Consider the following 22,567-nt stretch of genomic DNA (forward strand, 5'->3'; position numbering starts at 1 on the left):
AAGTAACCCTAATATGTGAACCTTACCAGGGACTGATTTACGGCAGGGCATTCGGGGCCCGGGGCACCAAAGGAAAGGGGGCACCAAATTTCTGTCATCATTTTTTTTTTTTTTTTTGAGCAAAAAGACAAAGTGCAAAAAGACAGAAAAAAAACTCCAAAACAGTTTTATGATGGACAATGTGAAGAATTCATATCAGACTCTAAGCAAAAAGTTTCAAGCTTTCCTGTTTTTAATGTAATCTGTGATAATTTGAATACAAAACTTGACCGAAAAGTTATAAACTTGGTAAATGGATGCTTTTGCCAATGTAAATACAGCCCTGAAATTGTTTTTGACTTTGCCTATCTCCAGTTGTAGTGGAGAACGATCATTTTTACTATTGAAGAGAACTAAGTTTCCTTTGCGTACACTCATTTCTGATAGTAAATTATCTTCATTAGCTCTTTTATCAATAGAAGGAAGTTTGACAGCAAAACTTGGTTATAAAGACATTATAGAAGAATTTACTACAAGAAAACAAAGGAACGCAGAAAGCACATTATGATTTACCTTAACCAACATAATTTCTCCATCTGCCACTGTAAAAAAATTTCTTACATGAAAATCAGGAATTTATTTTAGAGTTTTCTTTCTACCAAAATAATATCCAAAAATTACCTTCATGTTTTTTTTTGGGGGGGGAGCACCATATTTGTCAGTGCCCCGAGGCACCCAAATGTGTAAATTGGCCCCTGAACCTTACACTTTGTGTTGCGTGTTATGAAGCAAGCAGCGTCGGCTTGCTATGGCTCCCCCAAGGTTTAAGCCGAGTTCAAATGTTCTTTAGTAGAAAAGTTCAAATTGGGCGAAAAACTTTTACAAAATGCGAAGGTTGATAAATGTGTTTACTATATCTTTCTCACCGACCCATCTCCAGTTGAAAGTTTCATCTCCAGTTGAAAGCAAAAGTAAAAATTCAGTCATGACATCTTTAAAGGAATAAGTAAGGCGGTGGCTAATGGTTCTTTAAAATTTGAACCAAAACATTTATAACTGTACTTAACATTGAGAGAACACAAGTTTTTGAAAAATGCAATTATTGGAGGGAATACAATGATTATTAAGACAACGTATTGTTGAACTTCATGGTAGTTTAAACATGTTAACTGAGATTTATAATAAGATTAATTTCAATGCATCCCTCTCTCGCGCAGGGTTGTAGTTTTGGCCGGACAAAACTGATTTTATCCAGACCACTGGCTAAAACCGGTTAAAACCGGCCCAAACTGTATTTAACCACCATAGAACTGGCCAAAACTAAATAACGTGAAAATACACTTCTACTTTGTATGTATGTGAGAAATGTGTGTTTTGCAACTACTAAATCTGATAGTTAGAAGTTGTTTAATTAAGCATAGCAATTTCAGTTAAATTTAATATTAGTGAAAGTAGTTTACATTATTATAACAAAAGTAGTGAACAAATTTTAACTTTCTTCAAAATTAATTACTGAAATTGTTTACAATTAAAACAAAAGACATAAGGAATACAAAACATCCTGTAATATAAATATAGTAACTTTTCAGTAGTGTTGCCTTTTAATTTTCAAAAGTGTTTTCTCCCTGTACCTTTCGTTTTGCTTTTAAAAAATGCCTATATGTTTCTAAAAGAAGTTCTTTTTTTTTCTCATTTGTTCTTCAAAATTACTTGAAATACTTTACATTTGTGTGTGAGAATTTTATTTTTTTAATGTAACTGCATATTTTTCATGTAAACCTTATCTTCTAAACATGCTGTAATTTCTACACAAACTGTAAAATATCTTATTTAGATAAATAACGCAAAATGATTGATTATGGTTTGTTTTACATTTCTTTTTAATAATTTATTATTTGTTTTTCATTTAAAATTTGATAATTATCTAAGTGGCCAAAACTGATTTTATCCCGGCCGGTTTGAACCGGTTTTATCCATGTTTAAAACCACCACTGGCCGAAACTCTTACAACCCTGTCTCTCGGATCGTGTGCCTTGAACTCCCGACTCCTTTGCCCCAAAATCAGTCCACCGCCCTAACCCTGGGCTCCCCGAAAGGAAATGGGGTTAGACACTACTCAATCCGTCAAGGTCCCCATACCTTCCACTATACGTGGTTTAACCGGTTGGATAGGGTCCGGAAGACAGCTCTGTCTATTGATCCAAACCAGGAGTCAAGCAACCCCTGATCCGGCCTTGCCTGAGGTATTGATTTGGACTGGAAAGTTGGAGGACTTTGTAGCCACGAAATAATTAAAGTGCCCCGGTCGCTAGTACCGAACATGGTGGTTCTTCTACTGGCTGGCATTAACCCAAGATGCTCCAGTTTCAAATCCGACACTTCTCGATCGAATTGCCTCATAGGATCTGACAAAACCTTCTGCAAACACTAAGGGTGTTTGTGATCAAAAAATTTCGAATTTGGTTATGCCGTTTCCAAAAATTTTGGGCTGACAACATCCTAAAACTGAAAAATTATTTAAAAATATAATTTTTACTGCGGCATAAAAATAATTACGGGACGGGGGGGGGGGGGGGTAGGTTAAGACACTTGGTAGGCCACTGGTATTGAGGCGTTGCCAGAAATTATCTTCAGGTTTGCTTGTCGTTTTTGTGATAAAAGAAGCAGTTTTTAAAATGAACACTCGCTGAAATTTTCCTAACATTTTTTTCCTTCTATTTAAAAGTGTCTAAGGATTTTTTTTTTAATTTAAATTTTGAAAGTTACAAATATAAATGTCATTTTAGAATAGTAAAGCTACCACAAATACAAACTGTGCACGAAACAAAATTGGATAACTCTTATTTTTAAAACGGATGAAAATCATTCAATAACTGAAAATACAGACATAATATAACAGGACTAAAGCTGCAAATGTTTCAAATTGCAAAATTCAGTTATTATTAGATTTACAAATATTTTTATATTATATATATTTATTGAGCACTCACGATTGCTTATTGTTCTCATTTGATTGTTTTTGGCGTCCTTTGATTTTTCCCACCGCTACCCTCCGCACCATCACCGTCGACCGGCTCCTCACGATGCTGCACCTCTAGCGAAAGCCGTCTCCACGTTGCATCCATGTCCTACACACACGCGCATACATACACAACTACACACACACGCACGCACATACACACACATACACCTACACACACATACATACACAAACACATACACACATACAAACACATACACACACGCATACATACAGACACCCACACATACACACACACACACACATACACACAACTACCCACACATTCATGCCTGCACACAGACACAAACACATATGCCTACACACACATACCCCCCCCACACACTTATGCCAGCACACAGACACAAACACACATGCCCTACACGCACATACATATAACCCCCACACACAAACACACACGCCTACATGAACACACTCGTGATTGCGAAAAACATAATTTGAATTCAAAAATGTCAAAATTCAAATTAATTTTTCTTTTTTTTTACTTTTTTTTTTTACGAACTAAATGAGATATCTATGTCACACACAGATGTAACATTCTGTTCAAATGCCTTTGAGCTGTTCGTTTTTCTTAAATAATTTCTTTGCATTTAATTTTTGGAAATAATCTATTTTAAGTAGGTGTTATAATAAGGCATTTTGGTTAAAATCAATGTTTATGTTAGTCTGAAAAAAAAAAGGTATCCAGCAATGAATCCAATCTGCTGCGCTGGCAATTTTGTTTCCCATAGCTGATATTTCAACATTCGACAAGCTGACAAATCCTAAAAATAAATATCTTTTATTATTTCTGATTGACTTTTATTTACGTGGTACAGATAGGTCATTTTCCGTTCTGTATCTTCAATCTTTCTATGCGATGTACAGTAACAACATCTAAGAATGTATTAGGAAGCATCATGCCAAAGTAGCGGGGAATGAAAAGATAAAAATTAAGAAGAGAGGTCCGGGATTGAAGTTCTGTTAAAAAACTTCAAAGCAGTGGTGCCGAAAATTGTTGCAATATATCCCTCAAAATGTTTGTGGTTGTTGGGTAGAGCCGCACATTGCCCCCATTGAAAAACACACCTGATATAAAAGAATAGGTTGGTCTCCATCAAATATTTCCAGGGTTGGCCGAATTGGACCCAATTGGGTTGGACCCAATGGGTTTTTTTGAAAAAACCCATTTAAAAAAACCCATAATTTAGCCCACTTTTGGGTTTTTTAAATTTTCTGAGATGTTTTTAAAAAAATTAATTTGAATACTTTCACAATTTAAACTTCTTTTTTATTTGTTCTTCACCACAGACAATGAACATAAAAAATGAATTTTGAACTTTAATAGTATTTCTTAACTCTTAACGGCATTAAAAAAATACTTAACAGATTTTAAATAAATGTATTTAACTTTTTTCTTGAACTGGTCAATAAATAACTCAAATTATCTTGACCAAGTCCTTTCATGTCTGATATTCTCAATATTTGTAGACTGTACAGAGGAAACTAATCTAGTTAAAAGGCTTTCATGTGAATTATTTTCTGCTAACCAACACGTCACAAATTCTCGAATAAACACAAGGTATATTTTTTAGAAATAAACAGATTTTTCAAACGGTCGACAGAAAACAGAACAGGTACAGTATTTCAATATCTTTTGAAAAAGTTTAATATTTCTTACTCTGTACCTAGAAATAGAAAAACAGGCAACATATTCAAATAAATGTCTTGATTAAGCTGGAATTCAGTAAAAAGGGATTTAATAATAAAGTAAAATGCAAAAAAAAAATGTAGTAATTAAAAACCAACAATAGATTTTATCACTTGAGAAGTAACTTTGCCTTAACTGTTGATAATAATAAAAATTAAAAAATCTGAAACTTCACCATCCTTGAGTTTTTTCGTCTTTTATACTTTTCTTCAGAAAACGCTGAATTTTAACTACTTTTCCAGGTTTTTTTACTCAAAGGTATTTTTTGCACTTTATCCATATACTTACGCTACAATATGCTACAAGTACCCCACATTTTCCCTAAAAAATAAACGAAAAAAAACCCATTTCTTTTTAAAAAAAACCAACTTCAGTTGGTTTTTTTGGGTTTTATTTGAAAAACCCAAAAAAAAACCACTGGGTCCATGGACTTTTTAAAAAAAACCCGGGTTTTTGCCAACCCTGAATATTTCTCGTTCAAAAATATCTGAAGCACATTCCCATCTCTTTGAAAAGGAACTTTTTTTTTAACCCCTCCCTTGTTTTCGTAGTTCCTCTCATTTTTGAAACTCTGTGCCACTGTCTTCAATAGCATATCTTGGGCATATATGTTCCTTAACACCCTTCTAGGATACGCCACTGCACTGGGCCACTCCTTCTTTGTTGAGGACGGATATCCATCTACCTCTGTTTTGCGAGTGGCCTCCCTGCAAAAGGAAAGGTTGGTTAGAACTGGAGATACGCTGACACATCAGCTTTAAATCGGCCATTTGTTGGATCGGATTTTTCATTGTTGTGGTTACCAGAGCAAAGTTTCAGGACATTGACAAACTTAATCAAATTGGTCAAAGTTTAAAAGTTTCAGGACACTGCCAAACTTTAAAAAATTGGTTAAATTTTAAAAGTTTATGCATCCACAATACTGTAACTGATTTTTGTGTTTCAAAGTGAGGGTTTTTGATATGTTTAATGAGAAATAGGACGCGTTGTATACCTGACGAGAGTATTGGCCTATGGCCACTTAACAGACAAATAGTACAGTTCAAAATTCGTCTGTTTTACTTTTCCTTGGCAACAAATAAGACTGAATAGGTAATTTTATTCATGATTTACACTGATAATTTACAAAATTCCAAAGAAATGTAGTTTTTTTTTCTTTGATGTACAAGTCTCCACTTTCCGTAAATATATTTCTGTACCTCTGAGCCAGTCGAACGTAAGCCACATTATTTCTAGTTTGGAAGAGAGAGAAAAAACTTCCGTCTGGTGCTGACAAAGGACGGTGGTCGCGCTCTTTTAAGACGGGAAAAAGATAGAATTACAATTGGATACTCGTTGCGGAATGCGTAACAACCTTAAAGTTGCTCTTTTTGGACTTATGCCAGTCTGGCTCAGAGGTACTGATGTAAGTAAGTTTCTATAAAATTTATTTTCCATTGTATAAGAAAGGTGTAACGTAAACTTTCAGCTAGTAGTTTTTTGTAAATTATGACTTATCTTTATTTCTGCTGCATTCATTTCTTTGCTTTCTTCAACTTAGTCATCAAAAATAACGAAAGAGTCATTTGCGCAATATTGAGTTGAAAACAAGACACAAAAATTAATATTTTATATTGTAAACAATATTACCTGCCCCTCATTCAGGGTTGCCAAGTCCTAAAAATGTTTCCGAAGAAAACTCAACTCATAAAACCCCTAAAAACCCCTAAAGGCGATTGGATAGATTCAGGTGACGTCATAAAGTCACGGGATCTTTTACTATGACGTCACACATGGCAAATTAAAAGGTCACGTGATCATTGCTATTTTCGATGCTGGGGGAGTTTTTTTTTTTTTCATTTTTATGTCATTTCTGATCAAAATAAATGGTTCAAAAAGCCTCAAAAAATGTATGTATAAGTAAAAAAATGAAATAAAACAGTCGAACATTGCATTCCAGTTGGTTAAAAAAAACATTTTTAACTGATGAAACCCTAAAATTTAAACCCCTAAATTTACCCCTAAAAATTTTATCCCCCCCCCCTTAAAAAAACCCATTCTAAAATTTTCCCCCTAAATCTAGGAGAAAAACCCCTAAGTTAGCAACCCTGCCCTCATTGCTTGCAGTGAAAAATCACTGCCACGCGATAATTCGCCAGAAAAGGCAACCATCCAAACACCTGCTCCTATCCAAAATGGCCGATCTTTAGCTGATGTGTCGGCTTGTCTGTTTTGCGGCCATCTTAAGAATTGCAGTCTTATCGATTTCTCGTTGGAGAAAATACTTCCAAGCTGCAACGGAAAGTGAATATATTTAGTTTCAGGGGGTGTTCGGAGGGGTCTTAAAGAGGTGGAACTGTTCTTCCTTCAACTTGTGAGGCTCCACGTGCCTTGCTGTCTTGCAAGGCAGGACATTCCATGTTCCAGGGATTATTTTTCTTTTGAACACAAGACACATCGCATCACAATACAGCATTTATTACAATTACATCTTATTATTGTTCTTTTTACATTCCATCCCCCGAACTGCCTCTTGCTCGAAGACATCTTGACTTATCCTTGTCAGTGTTTCGGTCGTCACGACAACTCCCCTCGACCCCTCCAGGAGAGCTCGGGTCTGGGGGTGGGGTAAATTCGTGTGACTTGGTGGGGGAAGCAGCTTACCCCGGACCAGGAAGGGTAGTTTTCCTCCCCAGAAGCTGAAAATAAATGTTTATTAGTTTGTATTAGCTTTTAGGGGGAGACCCGAGATCCCCTCTCGTCTTGATCAGTTTCTGGTCCGAATTCCTCCTGCAATAGAGAGAAGAGAGATTAATTCGAGGCTCTTAATTTTTTTCCCTTGTCTTTGTTTTTGCTATTTTTTAAAATTTATTTGGTTGCTTTTTTAGTATATTTAAGAGCTTGCAATTCGTATCTATTTTGGATAGAGACATAAATTATTCTTAAAAGGGGGTTTTCTGCAATTTTCTGAAAGGTCTCTAAATCCTTAAGTCTTCTTCTAGTTTCTCTGTTCTAAAGTAGAGAGGGGGGGGGGGGGGAATAAAAAGTAGTTTCCGGTTTTGAATAGTACTCGTTGAATTAAAGCAGTTTAAAACTCAAGTGAGGCTGGTGATCAACTGTTGAAAAAATGAACTGCCGGAAAACAATATGAATGAAAAATATTAAAGTTTTTTCTGTTAATGATGAATAATTTAATACAGTTTATCATTTGATTTAAATTTTACTCTTTCAAGTTAACCGAACTCAAAATTATTAAGTTACGCATAAGTTTAAAAACATCAGTGTAATAGTAGCTTATTATAGCTGAATGTTTGAAAATTAAAGTTTAAAATGATCATATTTGTCGAAAAAAACTTTCCAAAAACATTTTTAAAATGTAATTTAAAATTTATTAAAATTTGAATTAATTTTAAAATTTAGTTGAAATAAAAAGTGCAATGTAGCATTATTTACTTATTAATTTTAAAATGACATAAACATTAGTTTACAAATGACTGGAAAAAATGAGATAAAATAACTAAGAGAAACCTCGAAACACTCTCTTCAATGAACGTTTTAGCGACTAAAAATAATCATTTAGCTGTTGGAGCAGCGTTCGTGGCAACACCGTTTCGATTTCGAAAATTTGTAGGGTTTTCTTTTTTTATTGTCGAATGTAACATTTTCGGTCGGATCTCCGTCGCTGTGACAACTAAAATACCTCGGGCGAGAGGATTTACGAAAACCGGCGCTTGATTATCCGGAGCAAGAACGCCCGCGACTCCGGAGGCCGGCCCGACCGAAACTTCGGTCTCCCAGTTCGCCACTGGTGGGGCTGAAAAGGGTCTTAAACGAGCCGAATGGAACATTCGAACGAAAGGTCCGAAGAAAAATTTTGATAAAGACCATTGAAATGTTGACGGAAATCTTTCTAGTCAAAAAAGAACACAATTTGGAACAGCGCGAAGAGCCGACCGACAAGGAAAAGAACGCATTTGCAAAAACTCCACCCCGTTGGAAATAAAATAGCTTCCCCTTTGCCACGAATTGCGCTCAAACACAGACAGGGGGAAAGAAAAAACAGTAATGGATAATTACCAAAAAAGTAAACCATTGGATCAGTTTTGTTGCCTGCTCTACTCACTAGATTGATACGAAAAAACTTATGAGACTTCATAGAACATACAAATACATTTTTATTACACGTAAAAATTATTTGAATTATATATTGCTTTTAAGCTTCATACAGAGTTGGATAGTGTATTTTAAAATGATTTTAAACTTGACTTTTTAAATAAATGAAAAGATTTAACCCTTTTTTCAATTTCAATTGTAGACCAACTATTTAGAGATAAAATAATGTAAAAAATAAAAACAAATAAATAAATGTTCATTAATAAAGTTAACAATAAGTGACAAATTTATAATCTGATTGTAGAAAAATTAAAATTCCAAATATTTGAACATTTTTTAACACTTATAATATGGTACATCAGGTGTGCACAACCTTTTTGAGACAGCGAGCCACAAAGACGAGAACTGATTAGGTTGAAGGCTTCTTGGGGAGGGGGCTTAGGCCATAAAAATGCACACTGAATTCTGCACTCTATTGGCAGCTAGGCGTAACTTTACAATACTTGAACTCATTTCTGCACTCATGTACAGATAATGTAAACAAGTAGGCCTTTAAAACTTGGCTCACAAATATGTCATTAGAATAGATTGCATCCTTTTAAACATTTTTTTTCACTTAGGGCTAGTAGCAAGACTTCTCAGTCGCAAGATGCCAAAACAGAAAAATGTTTTCCGTCCCCTCTTCCTAGTTTTGGACTTATTCAAATGAATGAAGAAAAAGTTAGTTTGCAGGTGCATATAGTGCCAAATGCAGCAGTACCAGCAGCTGGCACATTTTTCTGTCACCAAATAAGTAGAGGTGCCAGTTCGGAATTTTTATCCTACTGCCTGTGTTTGTTAAATTGAATATCGGCATTTGAAAGTGTTTACGGATTTCCTATTTTTGGGAAAAGTTTTAAAATCAACATTCTAGTGTTTGTAACAAAAACAGAAAAATGCAAATTAACTAACTGGGAAAGCAATTATATTACAAACATGTTTAACTAAATTACATTGATAAGTTTGAAAAAAAAAAAAAAACAACTGCAATAAGTTACATACAAATTTTATGGGAAGATGAAAAAAAACCTCAGTAATAGTAACAAAGAAATGTTCTATGGCAGATAACTTCATTGTCAAATTTTATACATCCTAGGCCTCAATTTCAAACAAGTTACTTTTGTTAATGTACCGATTTTGCTAGTCCAATATTTGTGAAGGCGGTATCGAAAATGGTAGTGAAATCAGCCAGTATTTTAACTAAAGTACCTCAAAAACGATGAAACGATCAAAAAAATTTTATTGCTTATTTCAAAACAAAAAATTATTCCGAACACAGGGGAAAAGTTTCAATGCTTTAGTTCAATTATTTAAAAAGTTATGAGTGGTTTTAGGCCATTTTCCCTATGTGTTCTTATGCAAAAGAAAAACTTCAAATTGCTTTTTCTCGATGATGGTTTTTTTTTGTGTTTTCACATCATTAGAATCCCTAAGGATTTTTTTCTATTAAAGATACAGCTTTAAAGTAATACTTTTTGCAATTGGGATAACATATTTGACAAAACTGTGCATTGGATAAGCATTTTATAAATGACTCAAATGTTTTGAGCATAATAAACCTTTAAAAACCCATTTTTTTTTAACTTTGATTTTTTACATAATTAATCCCAGATAATTTTCTAATGAACTCATAAGCAAATGAATGCACGAATTTTTAGAGATGATTTATAGTGATCGTTTTGCAAAAAACGTTTTTTAAATGAGTGCAAAAATAAAAAAGCCTTAGGGATTTTATAAAGTTGAAATTTTCCTCAATTTTTTGAATTTTCAAAAAAAGTAGGCAATATTTTTAAATTTTGAAAACAAATGATTGATTACGAAATAAGTATGCATGTTATGGTTTCAAAGAAATATGAAATTTATATAAATTAAAAGAAATTGCTTGAAAGCTACTGTGACCCCTTAAAATTGTACAATTGAAGGACAAATAGTTGTTCGAAAATTAGTTTCAAAAAATTCCTTTTTTTTTTTCTTTTAGAACTGGCCTTGGGCATGTTCAACAAGTTTCGGGAGCCACTGGTTGTGCACCCCTCTGCTACACTAGTATTAATATTATGTATGGGATCTGGGAACTGGTCACATGTGACCCCAGTATTGTGTTCACAAGTGCCCCTTCAGCACCGTAGAACTAACTTGCAGAAAAAAAAGAGCGTTCTTAATTTAATAAAATATTTAAGCATTGTCATAAATTTACTTGAATGTCCATATAATGGCTCGCAATACTTAAGGTAAGCTATTGACAATTTGAAATGACATACATATCGTTCTAGAAATAACTGACAAAAATAAAATACAATAAGTTAAAATGAAAGAAACCTCTTTAATATTTTTAGTCGCTAAAACTGAATCAGTTATCGGGTGTATCTACCCGTTTCATCAAAATGTTGTTGGAGCAGCGTTCGTGGCAACACCGTTTCGGTTTTGAAAATTTGTAGGTTTTTTTTTTTATTTTTTATTGTTGAATGTAACATTTTCGGTCGGATCTCCGTCGCTGTGACAACTAAAATACCTCGGGCGAGAGGATTCACGAAAACCGGCGCTTGATTATCCGGAGCAAGAACGCCCGCGACTCCGGAGGCCGGCCCGACCGAAACTTCGGTCTCCCAGTTCGCCACTGGTGGGGCTGAAAAGGGTCTTAAACGAGCCGAATGGAACATCCGAACGAAAGGTCCGAACGAAAATTTTGATAAAGACCCTTGAAATGTTGACTGAAATCTTTCTAGTCAAAAAAGAACACAATTTGGAGCAGCGCAAAGAGCCGACCGACAAGGAAAAGAACGCATTTGCAAGAACTCCGCCCCGATGAAAACAAAAAAAATCTTCCCCTCTGCCACGAAATGCGCTCGAAAACACGTGTATGGAAAGAAGAAAAGGATGTCATCTACAGCTGTAAGCAGGGACTGTTGAGGACACAAGGCACCAACATGAGTCGACTGAAACATTTTCAAAACGTTTGATTTAGATCCCCCCTCCCCCTCCTCCAAGAGGTCCCCGAACTTAAATTTTATGGAAAGCAGAAGTTCTCCAATTGGAACTCCAAATTTCTCCATGCCGAATCGTCAAACAAAATTTGCAAAAAAAAAAAAAAAAAAATTCTGGAGGGGGGGAGGTCACCGTGACCTCCCATCCCCGAAATGTGGGTGCCCCGCCTTCATGTGACTCTGCTTAGAGGCTGTAGATGGGTTCCTTTTCCTCTGGGGGAGTGAAGAAGACGAAAAGTTCCTTACCTCCATGGTAGCTCTGCAGTCGTTCCAGGTTCTCCTGCGTGGCCTGTTCCCTCCTCATGGTCATTACGACGCGATAGGGGTTTTCGCAGAGCACTCTCCCTACCCTGGGGGCGTCCTCCACTACCACCACTTCTACGAGCTCGTCCTCCTCTGCTTCGGGGGTCGAAGCAGCGGGTTCGGAGCTAGCGCGAAAGACGTTCGCGAGACCAGTCCGCAGGCCGTCGACGGTCCTGGAGACCAGCCCCACGAGCGCCCGGGTGCAAGGGCCGAAAATTGGCTCCAAGAACCCTGTTAGTTTGTCGCGAATGTAAAGGAAGAAGGCCTTGATGCGGGCCCAAATTTTGGGCCATATTGAGTAGTAGAGGAAGACGAGCACCGTGAGTCCGAGGATTGCTCTGACGAAGTTGGGATCGGGCCACAGGTCCTTGTCCACAGGATTGGGTGGATTGTCTAGAGGGAGAGAAATCGAATTGAGTGAAACGCTCGAAAAAGCACAAAAAGGACACAAATATATTAAACGAGAGACTTTTCCACTAAATAACGAACCCAGTTATTTGGAGTCAGTAGGGTGGTTCAAAAAAACTTTTTTTTCAGCTAGAACCCAGGACACCCCCTCATTTTTTTAAAAATTTCCTAATAGTATTATGCTGTAAAGGTTTTAGCTTCTGACCCAAATTTTAAGAGGGTGCTCAATGACCCCTCACTTTAACACGAGCCGTAGCATAAAAAATGTCACAAATTTACAAACATTTCATTTCTCCAGCGGTTTTTTTCGTAAATAATTACTTTATTGCAATGTATATGCATATTACTAGCATAAATTATAATATGTAGCATTGTTTCTTCAGTTCAATGTATTTTTTAAAAAACCCCTCCCCATAGATATGAAGTTTGGGGGAGGGGTTTGAGCACCCTTCTTCAGTTGAAATGGGAAGCTAAAATTCTTCCAGTACATGACTATCCACAAGTCTAAAAATATTGAGGGGCGTTCTGTTATCTAGGAGAAACTTTCTTTTACGTGTATTTTTGTACCACCCTAGGGATCAGTTGTGGTTAAAGGGAAAAAACTCTATCGCCACACTTTTGTGGCCATTTTCAAAACTGTTGGATGACGTAAGACAGAAGATTCTGAGAGTGTTTCCAACCGAGTGTGTGGGCATCGTCGCTGTTGGATGATGTCACTGTGAAAGAGTTGGTTCTTAAAGCTGAGTGGCCTTACATTTTCCTTCCCGGCAGGTCTGCAAATGCCAAACCAAACATTCACTTGTCACTTCGAAGGTGACTAGGAACATTCATATGAATGTCACCTTCCCTTTGCCCTTTCCATGCACAATTGTTGTGACGTAAGTGTCCGAGTTCCGCATATTGATTAGATAATTCCGAGGTAGCGCAAGAAACACGTTTATTATTGACATTTAGCACACATAAGAAACAATTAACTTTGAATAAATACTACAATTCGATAACAATTCGATAGAGCTCCCATGCAGCACAGCATAGATTCGATGATTGATGGATTGAATCCATTGTTAGATTGATTGCCTGTGTCTCGTGCCCAGTTCGACGTGTTGCCACTCACTTGTTGCGTTCGTAGAAATACAATAGGGGTTTTCCATTCAGCCCATGTGTACAGTGTACTGTGGTACCCAGAAATAACTCGCTTTTTTCTTTTTCTTTCTGGAAGATTAAGTTTTATAAATGTTTTCAGATGACAGTTTTGGAGGATTCGTGCGACGTACGGGCCACTGTTTGGTTTTCGTGCAAGTAGAACTTTTTAAGGTTCTCAACTGATTGTGTGCAGTGCGATCATCCACCTCATGGGGAAAGAAATGTAGTCTCCATGGCAAAAGGATTCATTCGCCAACAATCGGTCCAAAATGCAAATGGTTCGCAGCCAGTGACTCTTCGAGTCCTGGACACAATGTTGTGTTTCAAAACAAAGGCGAGGATCTCGAGTTGAAATGTTGCTTCCCTTCACGACAACTGACCCTTTGATTTGAAATTTGAAAAAAAAGAGTTGAGAGTGACTTACGCCATGAGTCTGTGTCCATTCTCCGCGGATGCGACAGCTGACTTGAAGTAGGGCCTCTTGTCCGCGCTGTCCGTCTTCACGCAGATGGATGCGGTACCGTGGCGCCACCCGAAAGTGACGCTACCCGAAACGTACTAGCTATTGATTTGAAATCGGAATTGAGGAGTCATTTATCAAAAGGGAACATGTCCACTTTAGAAAAATTCATTTTATGACATTTTCTGAATCTTTCAGATGACCTTTATCAAAGAACTTACTCTCAAGAAGTCCAAACGTGGAAAACCCTCTTTTGTTTAAGGGTCAAGTGTAGCTTTTTGATCGAAAGGTAACAAATCCGTCCTCTGCACGTTTTATTTTGAACAAAAGGGGACAGATCTTGAAAGAATCTGTGGTACGCAGACTTTTAGATCCAAAGGAACACGTGTCCGAAACCCTCAAATTTTAACACAATACTTTTAGATCCAAAGGAACACATGTCCGAAACCCTCAAATTTTAATCCACTACTTTTAGATCCAAAGGAACACATGTCCGAAACCCTCAAATTTTAATCCACTACTTTTAGATCCAAAGGAACACATGTCCGAAACCCTCAAATTTTAATCCACTACTTTTAGATCCAAAGGAACACATGTCCGAAACCCTCAAATTGTAATCCACTACTTTTAGATCCAAAGAAACACATGTCCGAAACCCTCAAATTTTAATCCACTACTTTTAGATCCAAAGGAACACATGTCCGAAACCCTCAAATTGTAATCCACTACTTTTAGATCCAAAGGAACACATGTCCGAAACCCTCAAATTTTAATCCACTACTTTTAGATCCAAAGGAACACATGTCCGAAACCCTCAAATTGTAATCCACTACTTTTAGATCCAAAGGAACACATGTCCGAAACCCTCAAATTGTAATCCACTACTTTTAGATCCAAGGGAACACATGTCCGAAACCCTCAAATTTTAATCCACTACTTTTAGGCTCATGTACTTCGATAAGAGAATATGAGAAGGTGAAATATTAGAGTTTTGGTGAAATTGGTTTCATTTCATTTGGTGAAATTTCAACATTCGGGTTTTCGTTCAAAAGGGCAAGTATCCAAAATTAAGATGACGATGTCTCCTTTTTTTTACACAAACATTTCTTACTCTGGCCCATGATTTGCTGTGCTTTTGTGCTCAATTCTGTACCCAGAGAAATTGATAAAACTATTTCGCTCTTACCCAATTCGTTTTTCTCACCTCGGGAACAGTTTTGCAAAATGGATGTGTTCCTTTTGATAAACGACTCCTCAATTGAATGCTCCTACTTGCCACAAAGGTAGCTTACATAACGGGTGCGTGGTGGCGTAAAAACGACAAAGAAAAACACAGAAATTAGAGACATATAAATATATACTAACAAACTGTACCCGCACGACGATGCTCGTGCTAAGACTTTAAGGGGGTCCGGGACACAAAAATCGTCAAATTTTGCAATTTTTTTTTTATAATTTGAAAAATTTCTTCGTTTTCTTTTGCTTAAAAGAACGTTTGAATATTGTTTCTATCTTTATTAGAACGAAACATACAATTATTTTTGTTGTATGCACTTAACTAATATGTATTCAACTTTAAAACTGTAAACGCGTTTTTCTCCATGTTGCAATTTTTCTTGATTTCTTCCATTCAAACTCTTATAAGTCAAGAACCGATGAAGATAAAGTAATGAAATTTGTAGAATATCTTTTTCAAACAGTTTACTTTAACTTTTATTCGGCGAATTTTAAAAAAACTTTCACTGCAAAAAATGTGATTTAAAAAAAAAAAGGATCTTCGAATTTTTCGAAATTTTTCTTAAAATATTTATTTTTTATTGAATCAATACTTTTAAAATCGCCGAATAAAAATTAATGTTAAGATATTTGTGCATAACATTTTGAAAAAAAATTGAAAATTGACCAAGAATATTTTGAGTTATAGCAATTTAAAGCAATCCCATTTTTTGTTAAAAAAACAAATTAAATTGAAATATTTTTTTTTTTAATATTATGATTTTGCTTATTAAGTAGATGGTAAATCAGTACAAAAAATTTCAAAACTCTGAAGTATTTAATATATTTGATTTCAAAATGTGTCCCGGGACCCCCGTTAAGGGATTTCCCTTGAATAAATGAAAATGCCCCCCCCCCCTCCCTCCTCACTCACACCATTTAGAAAAACAGTATATGTTCCTTTTAATTTTAAAATATTTCTCCAAAGCGTTGAAAGACATTAAATTACATTAACTGTTGCTTTAAAATGTCAAATAATCCACCAATGCCGTTGCTTATTTTATTGCCTATCTCGCCAAGTGACCAAGATACCGAAACTTAGCCTCTGAGCAAGTACGAAAAGAATCCAACTCAACTGCGCAGCGCAATTGGCATAAAATTATCATTCCGATCCACCCAGAAAAAAAGTTTTAAATTAAAGATACGCATCACAAATACAAAACGAAAATGCCCCCATAAAAAAAGAATTTAGTGGCTTTAATCAGGGTTATCAAAAAAAAAAAGTTTTTTTTTTCGTTTACACCACGTTTATTTGGTTTAAACACTATTTGTAAGACGAACAATTTTTCTTAAATGAAAGTTATGAAGATTTTATAAATTAAGGGATTAACAGTACCTCAAAAATGACCAAACGATCAAAAAAGTTTTTATTGCTTATTTCGAAACTAAACACTAGTCCAAACACAGGGGAAAGGTTTCATTGCTTTAGTTCACGTATTTAAAAAAGTAATGAATGGTTTTAGGTCATGCTCGCTATGCGTTCTTATGCAAAAAGAAAACTTTAAATTGATTTTTCTCGATGATCGTTTTTTTTGTGTTTTCGTGTCATAAGAATCCCTAAGGGTTTTTTTCTATTAAAGATACAGCTTTAAAGTAATACTTTTTGCAATTAAGATAACATATTTAACAAAACTGTGCATTGGATAAGCATTTTATAAATTATTCAAATGTTTAGAGCATGTTATACCTTTAAAAACCAAATTTTTTTGAAAAAAAAAATACGATTTTTTCCGTAATTGATCACAGAAAATTTTCTAGTAAACACAAAAGCAAATGAATGCACAGATTTTTAGGGATGATGACTGTGATCGTTTAGCAAAAAGACTTTTTTATATTAGTTTAAAAACAAAAAAGCCTTAGGGATTTTAAAAAGTTGAAATTTTCCTAAATGTTTTGTATTTTCAAAGAAAGTAAGCAATATTTTAAAAAATTAAAAAAAAAAATATTGATTACAAAGTAAGTAAGCATGTTATGGTTTCAATAAAAAATAGAATTTACTTAAATTAAAAAAAAATTGCTTGAAAGGTACTATGACCCCTTAATTGTTAACAAAATACCTTTATAATTAATGAAATAATTAAGAGTGGTGGAATGAAACAATTAAGACAAATGACAATTTTTGCATTAACTTTTGCTGTAAGAGCACAGTCACATGGATATTTTCTGTTTTCAAAATTTTATGCATCTTTTTTCTTCCTTGTTCTGACTGCATCGTTCACTGGGGATGAACACAGTGTGCATCATTAGAGACAGACATTTTATGCCAACTCTTAGTAGTGCTCTTGGACTCTTTTTCTCTTGTCATTTAACCCCTTCAGTCGGAATCATGAAATATTTGACCAAAAATGTTGATATTTGGTACACAGTGTACTATGGTAAAGGGTATCTTATAGACAAAATTTTGAGTTTGTAGGAGAAAAATTAGAAGAGTTATGGCACGTCCAATATTCTGGACTTATATTTTTGAAATCAATATTTCATATACAAAAACGATAAAGTACCAAACAAACTTCAGTATAAAATGTTCTACAAACAATTATAAAACATAATATAAGCGTTTGAAATGATTAGTTAAAGATTATATATTTTTAAAAAAATCAGGAAAAAAACTTCGCTTTTCAGATGAAAATCCATGGTTGGAAAAATGAGCCACTCTCTATCTCTCAATCCTTATCTGTCAGTGTTGTCGATCCCAAAACGAAAAATTATTTCACGGATTATAATAAGCAGAATGTAAAGAGTCAACTACAAAAAAAATCAACTAATTAAATCAATTATTAAATGATTAGCAGCAGTTTAAAGTGGTTGTCCGGCATACCGGACACCAGGTCTAAGGGGTTAAATGCTCTAGAGTTAAGATTTGTATACAGTATTCATCGCTTAGTTTCAATAACTAATAATCTACCACAATAAATCTCATGTACTCAAGCAAACTATGAAGTAAATGAAGTTGTGGAGTATTAAAATGCAAAAGACGGAATAATAATAATAATAATTGAAAAAATAAAAATACTTACATATCATCTTCTTCGTCTTGAGAAAACTTACTTGGTCTAACTTGTATATTTATGCACCTAATAGGAAAAGCCGCTTCGATTAGAAATGTTACCCTAATTTTAAAATAAGAGTAAAAAAAATATTTAGCAAACTTGCATTATCTTAAAAAAATAAAAAGTTTCTAAATTTTTTTATTTGTAATTTATCTCTAAAGCTGTGTTGGTGATTTTGCATTAACTAGAAATGACTCTTTGCAATAATATGTATGTAAATTTTAGGGAAAACATTTTTGGGAAATAATTTAGTTTAAAAAAAGAAAATTAAAAAAAAAAACCTTTTTTTTTCTTTTTTGACCACTTGGTTTAAACAGACGTGGTTTAAACAAAGCAACCCTCGCTCAAATACTCAACTCAATTTAAATAAACTGATTATTCTGCACCCCCTAATATAGAGTTTTTTAAATGGTGTTCCGCTGAACCCAAATGTTTCATGGAGATTCTTCAAGGGTTTCACGAAATTTGCATACATTTTTTGAATCAATTCCAAGTTAGTCCCTAAAAAATCAATAAAAGCTCTTTTTCAAATGAAAAAAAAACCATCCGACATTCATTTGAATTTTGACGTATTGAATAGAAGAGATGTTTTTCACAATCACGACTTGCGCTAGGACCCTACTCTTGGGGTTTCTTGTTTCTACGAATGGGGTGGAATTAGCCAAGAAATGGCACCCGATATATTATGACTTACAATTTTCTAAAATAAATAATACGAGACATATTCACGAAAAAAAAAATCATGATTACAATGCGGCAGTAAAGATAAAGATTTTATAGCCGATATGCACCAATATACTTATCATACCAGTACACTTAACGCAACATATTTTTATTTCTGATTAATCTTAAATGATGGGAATCAGTAATCAGGAAATTTTGTATATGGATGAAGTTTTGGTGTTTAAGTTCATCTAACTAATCCATATCGTAGTTGGTGTTTGACCTATTTAAACCTATGTCATATCATAATTATATGTTAATTCTATATGTTTATTCTATGCTTATTCTCAGTGTTGCCAGATGCTCAAATCCAGATTTCCCCAATTCCCTTCCTACTTTTCCCCAAAAAGCGATGTTTTCTATCAAAATTCCCCAAATTCAAAAATTATTTTTCCACTAATATTTTCATAAAATGAATCGACTTCCTCTGATATTTTTGTCTCTTGAAATTTTTTTTCCCCAAATAAACAAATTTTCTTATAAAATTCCCCAACATTTTTTTCTTTCCACTTTCACTTTTTTTTGTTTTCTTTATCTTCAGCTTTCTTTGTCTTCTTTACTAATAATAAAGCTGAAAGTCTCTCTGTCTGTCAGGATCTCTGTGATGCGCATAGCGCCTAGACCGTTACGCCGATTTTCATGAAATTTGGCAAAAAATTAGTTTGTAACATAGGGGTGTGCACCTCTAAGCGATTTTTCGAAAATTCGATTTTGTTCTTTTTCTATTCCAATTTTAAGAACATTTTCCCGAGCAAAATTATCATAAGATGGGCGAGTCAAGGACCAAGCTATCACAACTTGGAACCGTGACGTGGGCAAGCCAATTGGCGAGAAATTCATCATGCATTATTCGTAAATATACAGGGGAACCAAAACACCTTTTCATTTTCTACTGCGGGCAAAGCCGTGCGGGTGCCACTAGTCATAAATACAAGCGTCTGACCCAAAGATAAGAAATAGCCAAATGTTTTTTTTCCCCTACTTGAATTTACTACTCTGCTTCTGTATGTACATTTAAACTATGATTTTGTATATATTTATCCAAGAACATTCTTTAACGCAGTTATTTTTACCTGTTTCACGTATCAACTAGTTACTCACGCAGAACATCAATGCGAAATCCGTAGCATAATATTCCACATAATACGAAATGCGAATTCCTTTAAGTTGAGCAAAGCTAAACCAACGCTGTTTGATGCAAACAATGTAACTACTACTACTTCTTGTCGTGAATCTCAATACGAAAAAAAAAATTCCTTTTCCCCCGAGGTTTTTTTTTTCTCCAGGTTTTCCCTAAGAAAAAAATTTTTCCCTAAAGAATTCCCATTAAAACTCATTTCCCCAAAATTTCCCCAGAGACCACCAGATTTCCCCAAAATGGGGAAATTTCCCAAAATCTGGCGTTATTCTATGTTTATTCTATGCTTATTCTATATTCATATCTATGCCATATCATAATTGGTGTTTTTTCCTTAAAAAGCGTAACATTACACCAAAAACCATTTCTTAAATACGTAGTATGTTTGAGTAAAACACTGAAAAAAAAATGAGTGAAATGAACCCCAGTTAGTTTGTAACTATTATGGTGACGTAAATATCGTTCTCTAAATAAATATTAAAAACAGCCCTCATAATCTGTTACTATGGCAACATCAGTTTTGGTCAAGTGACGACAGAAAAAATTTCGTGATTACCAAAAGAAAAAAAAAACACTCATTGTTTGAAGTCTTGAATTCAAATTATGTTTTTCGCAATCACGAGTGTGTGTATGTAGGCGTGTGTGTTTCTGTGTGGGGGTATGTGTGTTTGTGTGTAGGGGGTATGTGTATGTGTGTAGGCATGTGGGTCTGTGTGCTGGCATAAGTGTGTGCGTAGTTGTGTGTATGAATGTGTGGGGGGGGGGTATGTGTATGTGTGTGTAGGCATATGTGTCCGTGTGCGGGCATGAATGTGTGGGTAGTTGTGTGCATGTGTGTGTATGTTTTTGTGTGTGTGTGTCTGTATGTATGCGTGTGTATGTGTTTGTGTATGTGTGTGTAGGTGTATGCATGTGTGTGGCATGTGTATGTGTGTATGTGTATGTATGTTTGTGTGTGTGTGTGTGTGTAGTTGTGTATGTATGCGCGTGTGTGCAGGATATGGATGCAACCTGGAGACGGCTTTCGCTAGAGGAGCAGCATCGTGAGGAGCCGGTCGACGGTGATGGTGCGGAGGGTGACGGTGGGAAAATAAAATGATAGGACGCCAAAAACAGTCAAATGAAAGCAATAAGCAATTGTGATTGCTCAAAAAAAAAAACCATTCATTGTTTGAAATCTTGAATTCAAACTATGTTTTTCGCAATCACGCATTGTGATAGGATCCTACTGGTTGGGTATATTGTCTCTACGAATGGAATGGAATGGAAATAGCCAAGAAATTTGCATCCGTCATAATCAGACTGTTGATTTTCTAGACTAGGTAATACGAGGCATATCCATACACACACACACGCACAAAAAAAGCAATGGTGATTTGATATGGTAAAAAGATAACGATTTTTGAGATGATATCCACCAGTACACTTAACATTATATATTTTAATCTCTTATCAAGCTTAAATAATGGGGATCAGTAATCTTTAAATTTTGTATTTGGATGAAGTATTGCTGTTTAAGTTCATGTATATAGGTGTTTCTTCTTGTAATTCCAATTGGACCATTCTTTACTTTGAAAGAGCTAATTAAGGACTGATCCAAAACACCCCCACACAGGGAGCCCAACTAGGGGGGGGGGGCTCATGGCGCAGAATGTGTCATTAAAATTTTTAGGGGGGTTGTTTAGAGGGGTATATTTCTCAATTTTGGGGGGGGGGTTGGTTTTGGGGGGAGGGTTGCGCGATATATTGTGGGGGTGCGTCATTTTTGTTAAGGGGGTATCCCGGCCCCCACATAACCCGAGGCAACATTAAATTTCCTGCTTTTCTTCTTACAGAAAAATATCCTTGATTGAAGGCAACCTTCAACTTTTTTGATTTACCAGCCATATCTGCCAGGCAAAATATACACCCCTCCCTTGCATAGTTTTGTATTGATACAGTCCCTCTCACCTGAAGACAGTCCTTCAACCATTTCTTCTGGCTACAAGGTGTGCAGTTCTTCAACCATTCCCGTGGTCTTCGACCCACTTCTTAACCTGACGCTGTTCGAATAGCGAACACGTCCATTTTAGTTAACCAAGTCGAACGAATAGCGAGTACTACGATTACAGATGGCGGGTGACTGAAGAAATAAAATTCCTTTTGAAGATTTGCTCATGCCCCCAAAAGCTCTTTTCTCCGATAAAAAATTCCTCAAAAAATAGCTGAATAATCATCAAATGAGGCAGTGAGAAGCAAAGGAATGT

Source organism: Uloborus diversus, chromosome 2 (assembly GCF_026930045.1).
Source record: "Uloborus diversus isolate 005 chromosome 2, Udiv.v.3.1, whole genome shotgun sequence".
In the NCBI taxonomy this organism is placed as follows: Eukaryota; Metazoa; Arthropoda; class Arachnida; order Araneae; family Uloboridae; genus Uloborus; species Uloborus diversus.